The 18,386-nt window shown below is 38.5% G+C and overlaps 1 long non-coding RNA gene across 1 annotated transcript in view; it reads right to left on the reverse strand.

Moving 5' to 3' along the window:
• Positions 1 to 8,679: 8,679 nt before the first annotated feature.
• LOC144333411 (uncharacterized) overlaps positions 8,680 to 18,386 on the reverse strand; it is a 45,130-nt gene continuing 35,423 nt past the window's right edge. The window contains exon 2 of the long non-coding RNA XR_013402037.1: positions 8,680 to 12,740. This is a non-coding gene — a long non-coding RNA (uncharacterized LOC144333411). The remainder of the gene's footprint in view (positions 12,741 to 18,386) is intronic.

Consider the following 18,386-nt stretch of genomic DNA (forward strand, 5'->3'; position numbering starts at 1 on the left):
CAAGATGGAGCCACGGCACTCTAGCCTGAGCAACAAGACGACGATGTCCCCTCTCACCACTGCTTTTCAACATCATACTGAAAGCTCCCAGCAAATTCAATAAAGCAAGAAAAGGAAATAAAAGGTATACAGATTGGGAAGGATGAAACAAAACAATTTTTGTTCATATATGACATGACCATCTATGTAGAAAATCTGAAAAAAATTACCAAAAAACCTCCAGGAATAAGTGATTATAGCAGGGTTACAGGATACATGGTTAATATACAAAAACCAATCACTTTCCTGTATACCACCAATGAACAAGTCAAAGTTAAAATTAAAAACACAATACAATTTTTACATTAGCACCAAAATAAACAAAACGCTTCTGTATAAATCTAACACAATATGTTCAAGATTTACATGAAAAAACAACAGAACTCTGATAAACGCTATCAAAGAACTAAATAAATGAGAAGATATTCCATGTTCATGAACAGAAAGACTTAATATTGTCAAGATGTCATTTCTTCCCAACTTGATCTACAGATTCAACACAATCCCAATCAAAATCCCAGAAAGTTATTTTATAAATATTGACAAATTGATTCTAAAATGTATATGGAGAGGACAAAGACCCAGAATAACCAACACATTATTGACAGAGAACAAAGTTTGAAGCCTAACACTACCCTACTTCAAGACATACTGTAATCAAGACAGTGTCAAATTGGTGATAGACAAATAAATCTATAAAACAGAACAGAGAGGCCAGAAATAGACACACACAAATATAGTCAGCTGATCTTTGACAAAAAAGCACAAGTAATACAATGGATCAAAGATAGTATTTTTACAAATGGTACTGGAACTAGACATCCACATACAAAAAAGGATAAATCTAGACACAGACCCCCATACCTTTCACAAGAGCTAACTCAAAACGAATCAGAAAACTAAATGTAAAACACAAAGCTATTAAACTACTAGAAGATAACAGTAGAAAATCTAGATGATCTTTGATTTGGCAATGACTTTTTAGATACAATACCAAAGGAATGATCTATGAAAACAAGAATTGATGAGCTGGACTTCACTAAAATTAAAAATGTCTGCTCTGTGGCCAGGCACAGCGGCTAACATCTGTAATCCCAGCACTTTGGGAGGCCAAAGTGGGCCATCACTTGAGCTCAGGAGTTCAACACCAGCATGGGCAACATGACAAAACTCTGTAGTACCAGCTACTCAGGAGATTGAGGTGGAAAAATGGTTTGAGCCTGGAAGGTCGAGGCTGCAGTGAGCTGTGATTGCACCACTGCACTCCAGCCTGGGTGACAGAGTGAGAGGCTGTCTAAAAAAAAACAAAAGATAAAAATTCTGCTCTGCAAATGACACTGTTAAGAGGATGAAAAGACAAGCCACAGACTGGGAGAACATACTTGAAAAAGATATATCTGATAAAGGTCTATTATCCAAAATACACAAAGAACTTTTAAAACTCAAAAATAAAAAACAACCGGATCAAAAAACAGACCAAAGACCTGTACAGACACTTCACCAAAGAAGGTATACAGATGGCAAACAGGCATTATAAGATATTCCGCATTATATGTTATAAGAAAAATACAAATTAAAACTATGAGATTCCACCACAACCTATTAGGATGGCCAAAATCAGGAAGACTGACACCACCAAATGCTAGAGAGGATGTGGGTGCAACAGGGGCTCTCATTCATTGCTATGAGGATGCAAAATGGTACCGCCACTTTGGAAGACAGTTTGGCTGTTTCTTACAAAACTAAATATACTCTTATAATATAACCAGCAATTGTGCTCTTCAGTATTTACACAAAGTAGCTGAAAACATGTCTACACAAAAACCTGCACATAGACGTTTATAGCAGCTTTATTCATAATTGCCAAACTTAGAAGCAACTAAGATGTCCTTCAGTAGGTGAATGATAAGTAAATAAAAGCTGTGGTACGTCCATACAATAGATTCAGCACTAGAAAGAAATGAGCTCTCAAGCCACAAAAAGATATGGAAGAACAAAGGCAAACTTCTAAGTCAAAGAAGCCAATCTCAAAAGGCTACATACTGTATGATTCCAAATATGTGACATTCTGGAAAAGTCGAAACTACAGAAATAATAAAAAGATCCGTGATTGTCAAAGACTAAGGGAGAGGAATGAATCAGCAGAGCAAAAAGATTTTTAAGGTGGTGAAAACACTCTGTATTATATTATGATAAATGACAACATTAAACATATGTCCAAACCCATAAAATATACAACACCATTGAGTAAACCCCAAAGTAAATGATAATCTTTGGGTGATAATGATGTTTCCATGTAGGTTCTTAAACTGAAACAATTGTGGAGGGTATTGATAATGGCAGAGGCTATACATGTGTGCGGGCAGGAGGTACACAGGAAATTTCTATTTTCCTCTCAATTTTGCTGTGAACTTAAAGTTGCTCTAAAAAACAAAGTCTACTAAAAAAGACAGAGTATATATAAAGCAGCGTTATGAGTCACTACTAATCCAGTCAATGCAAGTGATATATTTCACTTATAAAGTACCAATTGGAAATCTAGCCAAATTGGTAGGTCCACAAAATCATATAGCTTTATACTTGCAATAAAATTAGATCCTATGTATGCTCCTATCTTGACAACTCTTTGTGAGCATTTAGGGCATTGTTTCTAACTTTCAACCACATCAAATTTGAAAAGAACATAACCTGAATTGTCTCAGCCAAAGCTTAGGATAACAGTTAGATGTAACAAATCCATGCTCAAATTACTTGTATTAAAGAACACTACAGGCTGGGCACAGTGGCCCACACCTGTAATCCCAGCACTTTGGGAGGTCGAGGTGGGCGGATCACCTGAGCTCAGGAGTTCAAGACCAGCCTGGGTGAAATCCCGTATCCACTAAAAATACAAAAATTTTCTGAGCGTGGTGGCGGGCGCCTGTAATCCCTGCTACTCCGGAGGCTGAGGCAGAAGAATCGCTTGAAGCCAGGAGGCAGAGGTTGTAGTGAGCCGAGATAGCATCACTGACCTCCAATCTGGGTGACAGAGTGAGACTCCGTCTAAAAAAAAAAAAAACACTACAATATTATTTAATGACAACCCAAAGAAAATCTCTACCTATAGGCGTTCTTCCAGTGTGGCTCCCTTTTCTTCTAAAGTCTTTACCACCCCTATTCAAATGACTCAGATTTCTATAAACATCACCTCGCACTCAAAAGCCAAGGCCAGAGCTTCACCTATCTGGTATGAAATACTTCTCCATCTGGTTGTTTCACTATACCTCAAATTTCAAACAGTGAACCTTCACATTCAACAGGAATATTTTCTCAAGAGAGCTGTCTACTTTCTATACATCCTCCTCTCTACCTTCTACTTATGCTCTCACTCTTCTCTGGCTTCCCCACCATTCTTGTTTGAAGTCACTGATAACTTCCATATTGTTAAAACTAATGGACACTTTTGGTCCATTATTTCTGTAGTTTCGACTTTTCCAGACACATATTTGGAAACTAATGGTCCTAATTTCATCTGACATCTTAGCAACATTCAATTATATTAGATCACATCCTCCTCCTTTATGAAACTCTTCTTCCATGACTTGTGTGATACTACAAATTCTTACTTTCTTCTATTTTTTTGACATCTATCTCTCACCTTCATCCCTGACTCCTCCTCTTCTACCCAATCTTAAATGTTGAAATTCCTCAGAGTTCTGTACTCAATCCTCTTCGTTTCTCAATTTATACTGTTTTCCAAGAGAATTATATCTACTATGATTGCTTCAAACACCATCTGTTAAGAAATTCCAATTTAAAAGAGTGACCTGTTTTCTGGGTTTTAAAGCTATACATCTAAGTGCCTACTCAACGTCTCCATGTCCCACACACATCTCAACACATACATCTATTTTCATACTAATCAATATTTTCTTCTCTATTCTCTGTATCATCTACCCAGTTGTTCACGCTATAGTCATTCTCTATCACTCCCTCTCCCCATAATGCTCACAATCAACATTCAATCATGTCCTTGTTTAATGAAAACCAATTTACTTTTCTGTCTACAACTACTACCTTGGTCCAAGCCACTATTATCTCACATCTGGATTACTGAAACATTATCTTCAATAATATTCTTATATCTACTTCTGCCACCTCCTCCTCTAATCCATTCTCCATTCAGCTGTTCAACTGATATTTTGAAAGATCTATTCAAGTGATTCTTTTACTTGAAATTCTTCAATTGTTTGATATTAAATACATCTTGATAATATTAATATAATTAAATATAATATAAAGACTCCTTACTAAGACCTTATGAGGTCTTGCATAATTTCAACACTTGCCTACCTCTCCAGTTTATACTTTTGTCACTTTTTTTGCTTACTTCTCTACATCCACACTGACATCTTATTCCTCAATAGCATCATGTTCTTTCCTACCTCTGATCCTTTATCCATGTGAATAAACGCTGAGATTTTATAAATTTACAAGTTAATAAATACCACTAAAAAATTTATCCTATTAAATGCTATACAATTAATAATCAATCCTTCCAGGCCTTGTTGATGTTTATCATGACCTCCAATTGACCAAGTTTTTTTTTTTTTTTTGAGATGGGGTCTTGCTCTGTTGCCCAGGCTAGAGTGCAATGGCGTGATCTTGGCTCACTGCAACCTCTGCCTCCTGGGTTCAGGCGATTCTCCTGCCGCAGCCTCCCGAGTAGCTGGGACTACAGGCTCCCACCACCAAGCCCGGCTAATTTTTTGTATTTTTAGTAGAGACGGAGTTTCATCATGTTGGCCAGGATGGTCTTGAACTCCTGGCCTCAAGTGATCCACCCACCTTGGCCTCCCAAAGTGCTGGGATTACAGGCGTGAGCCCGGTCAATTTACCAATTTTTACAATGTGTTGATCTTTACACTCTTGACTTCTCTATCATTTCCATCAAGACTCCTTAAAAGAACCACTGTAGACTTTCCTTTCAACATTTAGCACATTCTAAATATATGACAGAGCACTCACTGGTTGAGAGCTTTTGTAACATGGCATATGGTAAGATTTACTGGTCAGTAATGTACAAGTCTACCAAGTTAGAGCTCAGTGACAACGTACAGGGGCACCCAGATTGTGGACAAATAATAAGACTATACTGGCCAGGCACGGTGGCTCACGTCTGTAATCTCAGCACTTTGGGAGGCCAAGGTGGGCAGATCACAAGGTCAGGAGTTCCAGACCAACCTGGCCAACATGGTGAAACCCAATCTCTACTAAAAAATACAAAAATTAGCCAGATGTGGTGGCATGCACCTATACTGCCAGCTACTCAGGAGGCTGAGGCAGAAGAATTGCTTGAATCCAGGAAGAGGAGGTTGCAGTGAGCTGAGATCGGGCCACTGTACTCCCGCCTGGGTGACAGAGTGAGACTCTGTCTCGGGGAAAAAAATAATAATAATAAAATAAAAGACTATACTGAAACAGACTTCATATATCTTTTAATGCTATTCATTTATCAAACATTTTCATAAACTAGTTAATACATTAATACTCTGTGTACAAAATAAAAATTAAAAACACTCTGTGTCTATTTTGCAGGAAGAAGAGAGGAAATAATAATATTTATTGACCACTTACTATGTACCAGACACTCTTCCAAATGCTTTTTAGGTATTAAACTTTTACTCTTCTTAACAATCCTCAATAGTGGGTACAGAACTAGGCCCTACAAGAGGGCAGAGATTTTCTCTTAATGCTCTTTGTTGTATTGCTGGTACCCAGAACAGTGTCTGGGATATATAGTAAGCACTCAAATATTTGCTGAATGGATAATGAAGAAATGGAGGCAAAAAGAATTTAAGTGACTTGCACAAGATCACACACAGTGACACAGTCACAAGTTGAATCTAGGCAATCTGGTTTCACGTCTCAGATTCTTAACCACTAGGTATGTATATATTTGGAAACAACATTCCTCCTGTACCTCTTTTCACCCTTTAGAAATATTTTCAGTGTAAAAATGCTTCCATGAGCCAGAAGTTATGCTCATTGTTTTGCAAAGAAGAGAAAGAAAAAAAATAGTTTAATAACATATAAACACTATAGTGTATCTGAATTTATTAATACTCCCACTACAGATGGCAGTAAGCACTACAGAGCAGGGAGAGAGGTATAGGATAACAGGTTACTACCATGGATTTTAAAAATATATACAGGTCTATTGTTATATATTATTATAATATATTCATACATATTATTTAGCATAGCATTATAATCAATCAGCACTACACAGTGCAGTATTAAATAAGTTATGCATGTACATCTAGACTTGCTGTCTTTTTAAATAGCTGAATAGCATTCCATTAAATAGATGTATAATACTATAATTTAGCTCTCATCCCTATCAATAAGCATTTGGATTGCTTCCATGTTTTCATGCATATCAACAATATAATGAATATCCTTGTACCTGTATCTTTACCCTTTAACATGCAATAAATCTCTAAAAGCAAAGTTTGAGAGGAAGGTAGTGCACATTTTAAATTTTAATAAATATTGCCAAGTTTTCCACCAAACATGCTGTTTGTTTTTATTTCCTCAAAGGGGTATATACAAGAAATTTTTTCTTCTGATCTAATCATTACTGAATAAAATCAATCTTTTACCAATCTCACAGGTAGTAAATGGAACTTTATTTTCTCATTTGTATTTTTCATTATGAATAAAAGCTAAACATCTATTTATATCTTTCATATGTTTATTGGCTTTTCTGCAAATTGCCTACAAATATTCCTTATATGTATCATGTTTAGAATCTTAGTTTAATGTTTGAGGTTTTTTTTATATGAAGGTCTTCCATTTTATGTAGTCAAATTCGTCAATCTTCATTTTTGGCTTATGCATTTCGTATCATGCTTAGAAAAAGCCTTTGTTATGCCAGTATTATGAACACATTAGCCCATGTTTTCTATGCTATTTTCACGTTATTTTTGTTTGCTTCACTCTTTCATCATCTAGAATCTATTTTGGTAGGAAAGGCTCTATAACTTGTTTTTCTCATTCAATAATATATCCTAGATATCTTTCCAGATAAACTATTTTGCTTGTTTTTGAGATGGAGTCTGGCTCTGTTGCCCAGGCTAGAGTGCAGTGGCACGATCTCAGCTCACTGCAATCTCTGCCTCCCAGGTTCAAGTGATTCTTATGCCTTGGCCTCCCAAGAAGCTGGGATTACAACTACTTTGTTTTAATTGTACATACAGAATTCTAAAATATAACCATACATAGTTTTCCTGTTATTTATCAGTTATATAGAGCACTAATAAGCATTTACATTTTCCCCTATTTTTCAATGATTACCAAGAATGCTCCCATTAACACCCTTGTATATGCCTCCTTGGACGTGTATGTGTGTGTATGTGTTTGGAGATAAACATTAAGACATTAAGATGCAGAATTACTATTACTGAGTCACTAGTGTGTTTTTTTTGTTTGTTTGTTTTTGTTTTTGTTTTTTTTTAGACAAGAGTTTTGCTCTTGTTGCCTAGGCTTGAGTATACTGGCACGATCTCGGCTCACTGCAACCTCCTTCTCTCCAGTTCAAGCAATTCTCCTGCTTCAACCTCCTGAGTAGCTGGGATTACCGGTGCCTGTCACCATGCCCAGCTAATTTTTGTATTTTTAGTAGAGGCGGGGTTTCACCATGTTGGCCAGGCTGGTCTCAATCTCCTGACCTCAGGTGATCCACCCGTCTCGGCCTCCCAAAGTGTTGGGATTATACGCATGAGTCACTGCACCCGGCCATGTGTATCCTTTTTTTTTTTTTTTTTTTGATACTGACAAATTACCCTCCAAAATGACATGCTAATATGCTTTCATTTTAAAAATTAATTACCTGTATCCATTCATTCAACAGATATTTAAATGTTTTCTTTCTGTTAGGCACTGTTCTAGAGGTGGGATAAACAGCACAATAATAGCCAACCCAGACAAGGGTACTACTCTGGTGATTAAGAGTGCAAGCTCTAAACTGCACCAGGTAGTCCCAGGTACTCAGGAGGCTGAGGCAGGAGGACTTTTTGAGCCCAGAAGTTCGAGTCCAGCCTAGGCAACAACAAACAAGAGTGCAGGCTCTAGAGACTGACTGCCTGAGTTCAAATGGCGGTTCAACAAGCACGAGATGTCTGATCTTGGACAAGTTACTCTACTCTTGTGCCTCAAGTCCCTTATCAATAAAACAGTAATAATAATAGTATCTATCTCACAGGATTGCTGTGGATTGTTTTGCCTACAGTTTAGAAAGTACTCAAAGATTTCTTATACTTAAATTTGCTATTACTATTATTTTTGCCAATGAGAGACACAAATAATATTTCATTATGGAATCATCATTTTCCTGATAAAAAGTAAGACTGAACATATATTTTTACTTTTTTAGCCTTTTGAATTTCCCATTCTATGACCTCCTGTTCAAATTCTTTGTCTATTTTTTCTGTTATGATATTTGCATTTCTCCTTAATGATTTGTCAGAGTCTTTACATATCCTGTGCATTAATCCTGTTAAATATGATGCTAATATTTTCTAGTATGACACCTATGCTGTCAGGTTTTGTTTGTGGCCAAATCACAAGGATGGCAGTATTGACTACTGTTTTGCCAAGAGAATTTCAAGTCCTGCTCTCTACTTTAAAAGGTTTGTAATTACTTAGATTAAGGGAAGGAGGTAGCAAATACCCTCCAAGCAACTGAGAGTAAAAGCCAAAGGCTTAGGAGCAATTTCTAACTTATCTACTCTTGTCTCCTAAATACCTGGTACACGATCTTGTACATAAAAGACTCCAGATGAACAAGCAGATTTGAATGCAGCAAAATCTCCTTATTAGGTTACACACTTCTTATGGGCAATGATGGTGTCAAACTTACCTTGGTATCACTCCCACAATGCCTAAAAGTGCTTTTACACAGAACAAGCACTCAAATGTTTTTATAGGATAGATTGCATCTCTGAACATACATGAAAGTAGCTAAAGTAATCAATGTAAAACAAAGCAATCCCCTCCTATAAGATTATACCCTGATTTGCAGCAGCATGTAGCTCTGTACAGAGTCTGATGTTTGGGTATCTTCCTCTTAAATTCACTGTGTTTCAGGTGTTTGTTCTAGAAAAAAAAAAAACAAAAAATGTCCCTGGCAATTACTGTGTCCTAAACCTGTCTAGGTGCTGTTAAGACCATGTCCATTTAATATTTTTTATGTTTTAGTCTCTCTCCAAAGCATTTCTTCTCACTACCATTATTTAACAATAAGTCCATTTCAGCACACTAGACACAGCTTTTGGGTCTCTGGATTCTATTCTTTTCCCACACACCCTGCCTGATTGAGCTCTCCTTTGCTAAGTGCCGCTAGACTGGTTACTTTCCAGGATATCACTCTTGGTGATCTAGGCTTACAGTTTCATGTGAAATCATGAGACAACGTGGTGTAATGGAAAAAAAGTGCAGGATTGTTGGAGCCAGATGATCTGGGTTTGTGTACTGGTTCAGCCATTTACTAACTATATGACCTTAATAACCCTAAGTATCAGTTTCCCTACTTTCAAATGGGGATAATATCAATAGTATCTAACCCATTTGTGTCATAGGACTGCAGTAAGGATTAGAAAATTAGATGACAATGCAGAAATACTTCATAAAGAATTCTACAAATATATGTCACTACTATATGAAATATGGCTCAAAGAAGTATCAGTAAAAGGACTCCACCAGACAAGTCACTCCATGAGGGCTAGTGTCTGACTGGGTCAATGGCTCCATCTTCAAAGCCTGGTATATTTGTTGAAAGAATAACAGAGAATGAAAAGAGAACTTATCAGTGACCTTAGCCAAATTAATAAATCTCTGGGCTCTGGGTTTCAATTTCCTCGTTTGTAAAGTAAGACCATCATCTCCCACCTCAAAAGACTGTTACGAAGAGTAAAAGAAAATAATATTCATTGACTGGACATGGTAGCTCATGCCTGTAATTCCAGCACTTTGGGAGGCCAAAGCGGGTGGACTGCTTGAGTCCAGGAGTTCAGAACCAGCCTGGGCAACATGGCGAAACCATGACTCTACAAAAAATACAAAAATTAGCCAGGCATGGTGGCGTGCATTTATAGTCCCACCCACTGGAGGGGTTAGGGGGCTGAGGCAAGAAGATCACTTGAGCCATGGAGGCTGCAGGCAGTGAGCTGGGATCATGCCACTGCACCACAGCTGAAGGAAGGAAGGAAGGGAGGAAGGGAGGGAGGGAGGGAGGGAGGGAGGGACTATCCATAAACTGTAATAGACATTTACCTATTTGCTTCTTCCTGTCAAGCCAGATATAGTTTAAGACTTGGTTGTATAAAAGGTAGATGCTATTAATAGTTACTGACACAAATTCTTCTAGGGACAGTCAAGAAATAATACACTATCATCTACCCTTTAATCTCAATAAAAATTAATATACTGACAAAGTGATTATTTAAGTACTTCATCTCAGCCATGTTGAAAGTGCTGCAGTTCACTGTGACTCACATACATACAGACCCTTATAATGAACCACAGCCCCTCTGAAGTCAAGAGCCTTCTCAGAGACAAGTGCTTCTTTATGTAATCCAGAAATGACAATCTACTACTGATGAAACTGAAAATATTTTAAGCATCTAATCCATATCAAAACAAGCTCCACTTATTGGTCACAGCACATGAGACAGAAACATTGTTTTTAGTTATCACCAGTATTAACATACAGAGAATCCAATCCATATTGTGCATAATTTTGATGCACAATAAAATTAAAACCAGAGCACCTAACAGAGTCCCAAAGTACACTAAGCATAAACTGACAGAACTGAAGTGAGAAATACACAATTCAACAACAACAGTTGAAGTTTTGCCACATCTACTGCAAGAATGAAACAATTCTCAGCAATCAGACTGTTGACATTCCAGAAAATGTCAAAACCATTCTGAAGAAACACAGAGGTATTATGAAGGAACCCAGAGGTGCCCTGCAGAGGGACATCAATGTAAAACACAATCTTGTTGGAAAGAAAAAAGAGCAGCTCCAAGTTGACAAGTAGAAAAATGGGAACTGGCTACCATTTGCACTATTTGTAGTCATGTACAGAACATGATCATGGGTGTTATACTGGGCTTCCATTATAAAATGAGGTCTATGATCACTTCTCATCAACACAGTTATCCAAGAGAATGGGTCTCGAAATCCAAATTTTCTTGGGTGAAAAATACATCTGCAGGGTTCAGAAGAGGCCAGGTGTTGCCTGTTTAGTATCCCAAGCCCAGGATACTAACACAATTCCATAAGGAAAGAACATTTTTCAACAAATGGTGTTGGATGTTCACATGCACAAGAATGAAGTTGGACCTACCTCACACCATATACAAAAATTAACTCAAAATGGATAATAGATCCAAATATAAGAGCTAAAACTCTTCAAAGAAAACATAGGAGCAAACCTTTGTGGCCTTGCACTAAGCAGTATGACACCAAAATCACAAGTTTAAAAAAAAAAACCTAAGGCCAGGTGCGGTGGCTCACACTTGTAATCCCAGCACTTTGGGAGGCTGAGCGAGACAAATCACTTGAGGTCAGAAGTTTGAGACCAGCCTGGCCAACATGGCAAAACCCCATCTCTACTAAAAATACAAAAAATTAGGCAAGGCTCAGTGGCTTGCACCTGTAATTCCAGCACTTTGGGAGGCGGAGGTGGGTGGATCATTTGAGGTCAGGAGTTAGAGACCAGCCTGGCCAACATGACAAAACCCCATCTCCACTAAAAATACGAACATTAGCCGGGCATGGTGGAGCACATCTGTACGCCCAGCTACTTGGGAGGCTGAGGCAGGAGAATCACTTCAACCCAGGAGGCAGTTCAAGACCACCCTGGCCAATACAGTGAAACCCCATCTCTACTAAAAATACAAAATTAGCCGGGCGTGGTGGTAGGTGCCTGTAATCCCACCTACTCGGGAGGCTGAGGCAGGAGAATCACTTGAATCTGGCAGAGGTTGCAGTGAGCCGAGATCACGCCACTGTACTCCAGCCTGAGTGACAGAGTGAGACTGTCTCAAAAACAACAACAACAACAACAACAACAAAAACACACGAGTTTCTCACTTCACAATAGCTAGGACAGCCAGAATAAAAATGCCAGACAAGAGCAGGTATTGGTAAGGATCTGAAGAAACTGAAATCCTCATATATTACTGATAGGAAGGTAAAATGATACAACCACTTTATAAAACAGTCTGGCAGTTCCTCAAAAAGGTAAACGTAGAGTTACCATATGGCCCAAATAATTCTACTCCTTGGTAAATATCCAAGAGATTATGCCCACAGAAAAATCTGTACACAAATGTTCACAGCAGCATTATTCATAGAATCCCAAAGTAGAAACAGCCCAAATGTCCATTAACTGACAAGTGAATGAACTATAGTATACACAATGCAATATATAATATTATAAAAATAAAAAAAATGGGCCGGGCACAGTGGCTCATGCCTGTAATCCCAGGACTTTGGGAGGCTGAGGTGGGTGGATCACGAGGTCAGGAGATCAAGAACATCTGGCCAACACGATGAAACCCCGTGTCTACTTAAAATAACAAAAATTAGCCGGGCGTGGTGGTGTGCGCCTGTAGTCCCAGAGACTCCGGAGGCTGAGGCAGGAGAATTGCTTGAATCTGGGAGGCGAAGGGTACAGTGAGCCAAGATCATGCCACTGCACTCCAGCCTGGGCAACAGGGCAAGACTGTCTCAAAAAACTAAAAACTAAAAACTAAAAAATAAAAATAAATGAAGTACTAATACATGCTACAACATGGATGAACCTTGAAAATATTATGTGAAGTGAAAGAAGCCAGATGCAGATACCATTTATATGAAATGTCCAGAATAGGCAAATCCATAAAGATGTAAAGTCGATTAGTGGTTGTCAGGGGCTAAAAAGAGGTGAGAGAGGGAATGACTGTAAATAGTTAGAGACCTTCTTTCTGGGGTAACTTAGTGTTCTAAAATTATGGGGCAGGGCGCAGAGGCTCAGGCCTGTAATCCCAGCACTTTAGGAGGCCAAGGCAGGTAGATCACTTTAGGTCAAGAATTTGAGACCAGCCTGGCCAAAATGGTAAAGCCCCACCTCTAGTAAAATACAAAAATTACCCAGCCGTGGTGGCGCACGTCTGTAATCCCAGCTACTCAGGAGGCTGAGACAACAGAATCATTTGAACCCAGGAGGCAGAGGTTGCAGTGAGCCAAGATCACACCACTGCACTCCTGGGCAACAGAGCAAGACTCCATCTCAAAATAAATAAATTAAATAAATAAATAAATAAATAAAATTAAATAAGACAGTGGTGATTACTGCATGACTCTGTGAAAACTACTGAAAGTATTCACAACTGAAAACTACTGAATTCTATAATTTGAACAGGTGAATTTTATGTTATATGTGTATTTCAATAAAGCTATTTTAAAAACAAGAATTAAAACTGGAAATACTATCATTCTGATCCGCCTGAACTTAGCATGCATATTCTGCCATGTACATCAGTCTACTATATAAACCATTGCAACTCATCTTCAATTATAAGATAGAAAAATTAGCAGCCAGTCCTCTCATACCTATAAATTCATTTTATAGGCTACAAAACTATTTTTTGTACAAAATTACAAAACTATTATTTTTAATGAAATCATATTATTCAAAATTTTCATTAAATGCCAATTCTAACTATTGGATAAACCAGGCAATTTTATTTAAAATTTTTTTAAGTTGTATTTTAGGTTCAGGGGTACAAATGCAGGTTATACAGGTAAACTCATATCACAGGGGTTTATTGTACAAATTATTTTGTCACCTAGGTAAAGGCCTAGTACCTAAGAGTTACTTTTTCTGATCTTCTCCCTCCTCCCAACCTCCACCCTCCAGTAGGACCCAGTGTCTGTTGTTCCCCTCTTTGTGTCCATGCGTTCTCATCATTTAGCTCTCACTTATAAGTAAGAACATGTGGTATGTGGTTTTCTGTTCCTGCATTAGTTTCCTAAGTATAACGGCCTCCAGCTCCATCCATGTTCCTGCAAAGCACACAGTCTCATTCTTTTTCATGGTTCCATAGTATTCCATGGTGTATATGTACCTCATTTCCTTTATCCAATCTATTGATGGGCATTTAGGTTGATTCCATGTCTTTGCTATTGTGAATACTGCTGCAATGAACATACGCGTGCATGTGTCTTTATGCTAGAACAATTTATATTCCTTTGCGTATATACCCAGTAATGGGATTGCTTGGTCAAATGACAGTTCTGTTTTTAGCTCTTTGAGGAATCACAAAACAAGGGAATCGCTGTGGAAAGAAATCGTTTTCCATAATGGTTGAACTAATTTACACTCCCGTCAACAGGGTATAAGAATTCCCTTTTCTACACAACCTTGCCAGCATCTGTTATTAATTGACTTTTTAACAATAGCCATTCTGACTGGTGTGAGACAGTATCTCATTGTGGTTTTGGTTTACATTTCTCTAATGATCAGTGATGGTGAGCTTTCCTTCATATGCTTGTTGGTTGCATGCATGTCTTCTTTTGAAAAGTGTTCATGTCCTTTGCCCACTTTTTAATGGAGTTGTTTTTCTCTCGTAAATTTGTTTAAGCTCCTTTTAGATGCTAGATATCAGACCTTTGTCAGATGCATAGTTTGCGAAAAATTTCTCCCATTCTGTAGGCTGTCTGTTTACTTTGTTGGTAGTTTGCTGTGCAGAAACTCTTAAGTTTAATTACATGCCATTTTTCAATTTTTGCTTTTGTTGCAACTGCTTTTGGTGCCTTCATCATGAAATCTTTGCCAGTTCCTATGTCCAAAATGTATTGCCTAGGCTGTCTTCCAGGGTTTTTATACTTTTGAGTTTTACATTTAAGTCTTTAAACCATCTTGAGTTGATTTTTGTGCATGATATAAAGAAGGGGTTCAGCTTCCATCTTCTGCATATGGCTAGTCAGTTACCCCAGCACAATTTATTGAATAGGGAGTCCTTTCCCCATTGCTAGTTTTTGACAGTTTTGTTGAAGATCAGATGGTTGTAGGTATGGGCCTTATTTCTGGGCTCTCTATTCTGTTCCATTGGTTTACATGTCTGTTTTGTGCTAGTACCATGCTGTTTTGGTTACTGTAGTATAGTTTGAGTGGGTAACATGATGCCTCCAGCTTTGTTATTTTTCCTTAGGATGCCCTTGGCTTTTTGTATTTTTGGTTCCATATGAATTTTAAAATACTTTTTTTCTAGTTCTGTGTAGTATGCCATTGATAGTTTGATAGGAATATCATTGAATCTGTAAATTGCTTTGGGCAGTATGGCCATTTTAATGATATTGATTCTTCCTATCCATAATCATGGAATGTTTTTCCATTTGTTTGTGTCATCTCTGATTTCTTTGAGCAATATTTTTAATTATCATTGTAGAGATCTTTCACCTCCCCGGTTAACTGTATTCCTAGGTATTCATATTTTATTCTTTTTGTGGCAATTGTGAATGGGATTGTGTTTCTAATTTGGCTCTCAGCTTGGCTGTTGTCGGTGTCTAGGAATGCTAGGGATTTCTGTGTTGATTCTGTATCCTGAAACTTTGCTGAAGTTATCAGCTGAAGGAGCTTTTGGGCCAAGACTATGAGGTTTTCTAGATATAGAATCATCTCAACTGCCAACATGGACAGTTTTACTTCTTTTCTTCCTATCTGATTGCCCTTTATTTCTTTCTCTTCCCTGACTGCCCTGGCCAGGACTTCCAATACTATGCTGAATAGGAATAGTGAAAAAGGGCATCCTTGTCTTGTGCCAGTTTTCAAGGGAATGCTTCCAGCTTCTGCCCATTTGGTATGAGGTTGGTTGTGGGTTGGTCATAGATGGCTTTTATTATTTTAAGGTATGTTCCTTCAATACCTAGTTTACTGAGAGGTTTTTTGGGTTTTTTGCGGGTTTTTTTGTTTTGTTTTGTTTATTTGTTTGAGACAGAGTCTCACTCTGTCACCCAGACTGGAGTGCAGTGGTATGATCTTGGCTCACTGCAACCTCCGCCTCCCAGGTTCAAGCAATTCTCCTGCCTCAGCCTCCCGAGTAACTGGGATTACAGGTGCCTGTAACCAAGTCCTGCTAATATCATATTTTTAATAGAGATGGGGTTTCACCATGTTGGCCAGGCTGGTCTTGAACTCCTGACCTCAACTGATCCACCCCTCTCGGCCTCCCAAAGTGCTGGGATTATTGGCGTGAGCTACTGCACCCAGCCAGGATACTGAATTTTATCAGTCTTTTTTTTTTTTGAGACAGAGTCTTGCTCTGTCCCCAGGCTGGAGTGCAGTGGTGCAATCTCGGCTCACTGCAACCTCTACCTTCCGGCTTCAAGCAATTCTGCTGTCTCAGCCTCCCGAATAGCTGGGCCTACAGGAGCATGCCACCACGCTCAGCTAATTTTTGTATTTTTAGTAGAGATGGGGTTTCACCGTGTTGGCCAAGATGGTCTTGATCTCTTGACCTTGTGATCTGCCCGTCTCAGCCTCCAAAAAGTGCTGGGATTACAGGCATGAGCCACCGCACCCAGCCATCAAAAGCCTTTTCTGCAGCTAGCCAATTTTAACAAAGGATTTAAAAGTGCTTAGCAATACTCTATATTTAAACTTCCAACTCAATAAACAGTATATCTTACTTATTTGATTTATTAATTAGGGACCAATACTCTACAACTACCTAAAGGAGTTAAGCAATAGAATTTTAGACATCTCTCAATAACATTTCCCAGGCTTATAATTTCATTTTTAATTTCATAAAAATACACTAAGCATTGATAATTTTGTCAGAATAAGTCTTTCCATGGGAACTGACAATCTTTCAGCACAGTGTGATATCAGAAAACTTGCTTGGCTTCTTTCTACCTGTTTTTTTCTCCTCTTAAATAAGGATAATAAAAATATCTGTTCCAACCCTTTATTTGTTATGAAAATCAAAGAGAAAGCATTCTGTAAGGTGTAATTATTACTCCCTCTTAAATGAAAAAGCTGAACTAGCAGGTATTAAATTGTTGAACACCTCTTAAGAAACGCAAAAACCTGGCATGAGTGCTGGCAAGTGGGGAGATAGTACTGCAATGCGGAGGCAGACCCAAAGGATCTACTTCCAAGCAAATAAACAAAAAATGTTGTAGGTCATGAGATTTGCAAAACATTTTATGAATTCTTTTTTTGTTTTGTTTAGCTTAGAGATAAGGTCTCAGTATGCTGCCCAGGCTGGTCTTGAACTCCTGAGCTCAAGCAATCCTTCCCCTTGTCCTCCCAAAGTGCTAGGATTACAGGCATGAGCCACAATGCCCAGACTTTGTTTTGTTTTTGAGATGGGGTCTTGCTATGTTGTCCAGGCTGGTCTCTAACTCCTGGCCTCAGGTGATCCCTCCTCCTCAACCTCCCAAGTAGCTGGGATTATAGGTCACCACACTCAGTTTCTAATTCTTTTACACTGAACATTAGTAGCTATTTAAATCTAAAGGATGGTAATCTGGAATAATCGTCCTGGATAGTCAAGGAAGAATTTGTTTCTTTGCTGTTACATTAAGTATCCGATTCAGGACTCACCCCTGCCCCGACCCCCCTGACTCCGCCTCCAGCCATCCAAAAATGGAAAAGGCTGACTTCAAAATTATTTTCCCGGCCGGACGCAGTGGCTCACGCCTGTAATCCTTGAACTTTGGGAGGCCAAGGTGGATGGATCACCTGAGGTCAGGAGTTCAAGACCAGCCTGGCCAACATGAGGAAATCCCATCTCTACTAAAAAAAAAAAAAAAAAAAAAAAAAAAAATTAGCTGGACTTGGTGGCAAGTGCCTGTACTCCCAGCTACTTGGGAGGCTGAGACAGAAGAATCACTTGAACCCGGGGGGCAGAGGTTGTAGTGAGCCAAGCACGCCACTGCACTCCAGCAACAAGTGTGAAACTCCATCTCAAAAATAAATAAATAAATAATAATTTTCCTGAAAGCTTTTTAAGTAGTAGGTCACAAAAAAATATCATGCTGACCTGGTTATTCTAAAAATACTACAAATAATATTTGGGCAAAAGTAACACTTTCTCCAACACCATCCTAAGCAAACTGTAGTAAGAACACCATGCCAGGGAGGCATCCACACTTGTCATTAAAGAAATGCCAAAAGGACAAATAGAACCATGAAATGACCTAGTTTAAAGCTGCCAGCTAAAAAGGTGAACTATATCAAATCACCTGTCCGTTGTGTGAATGTACGACATGACTCCATGATGTCCTCTCTGCAGCCCTACTCTACCTT

The sequence above is a fragment of the Macaca mulatta genome, chromosome 1, assembly GCF_049350105.2.
Source record: "Macaca mulatta isolate MMU2019108-1 chromosome 1, T2T-MMU8v2.0, whole genome shotgun sequence".
NCBI lineage: Eukaryota > Metazoa > Chordata > Mammalia > Primates > Cercopithecidae > Macaca > Macaca mulatta.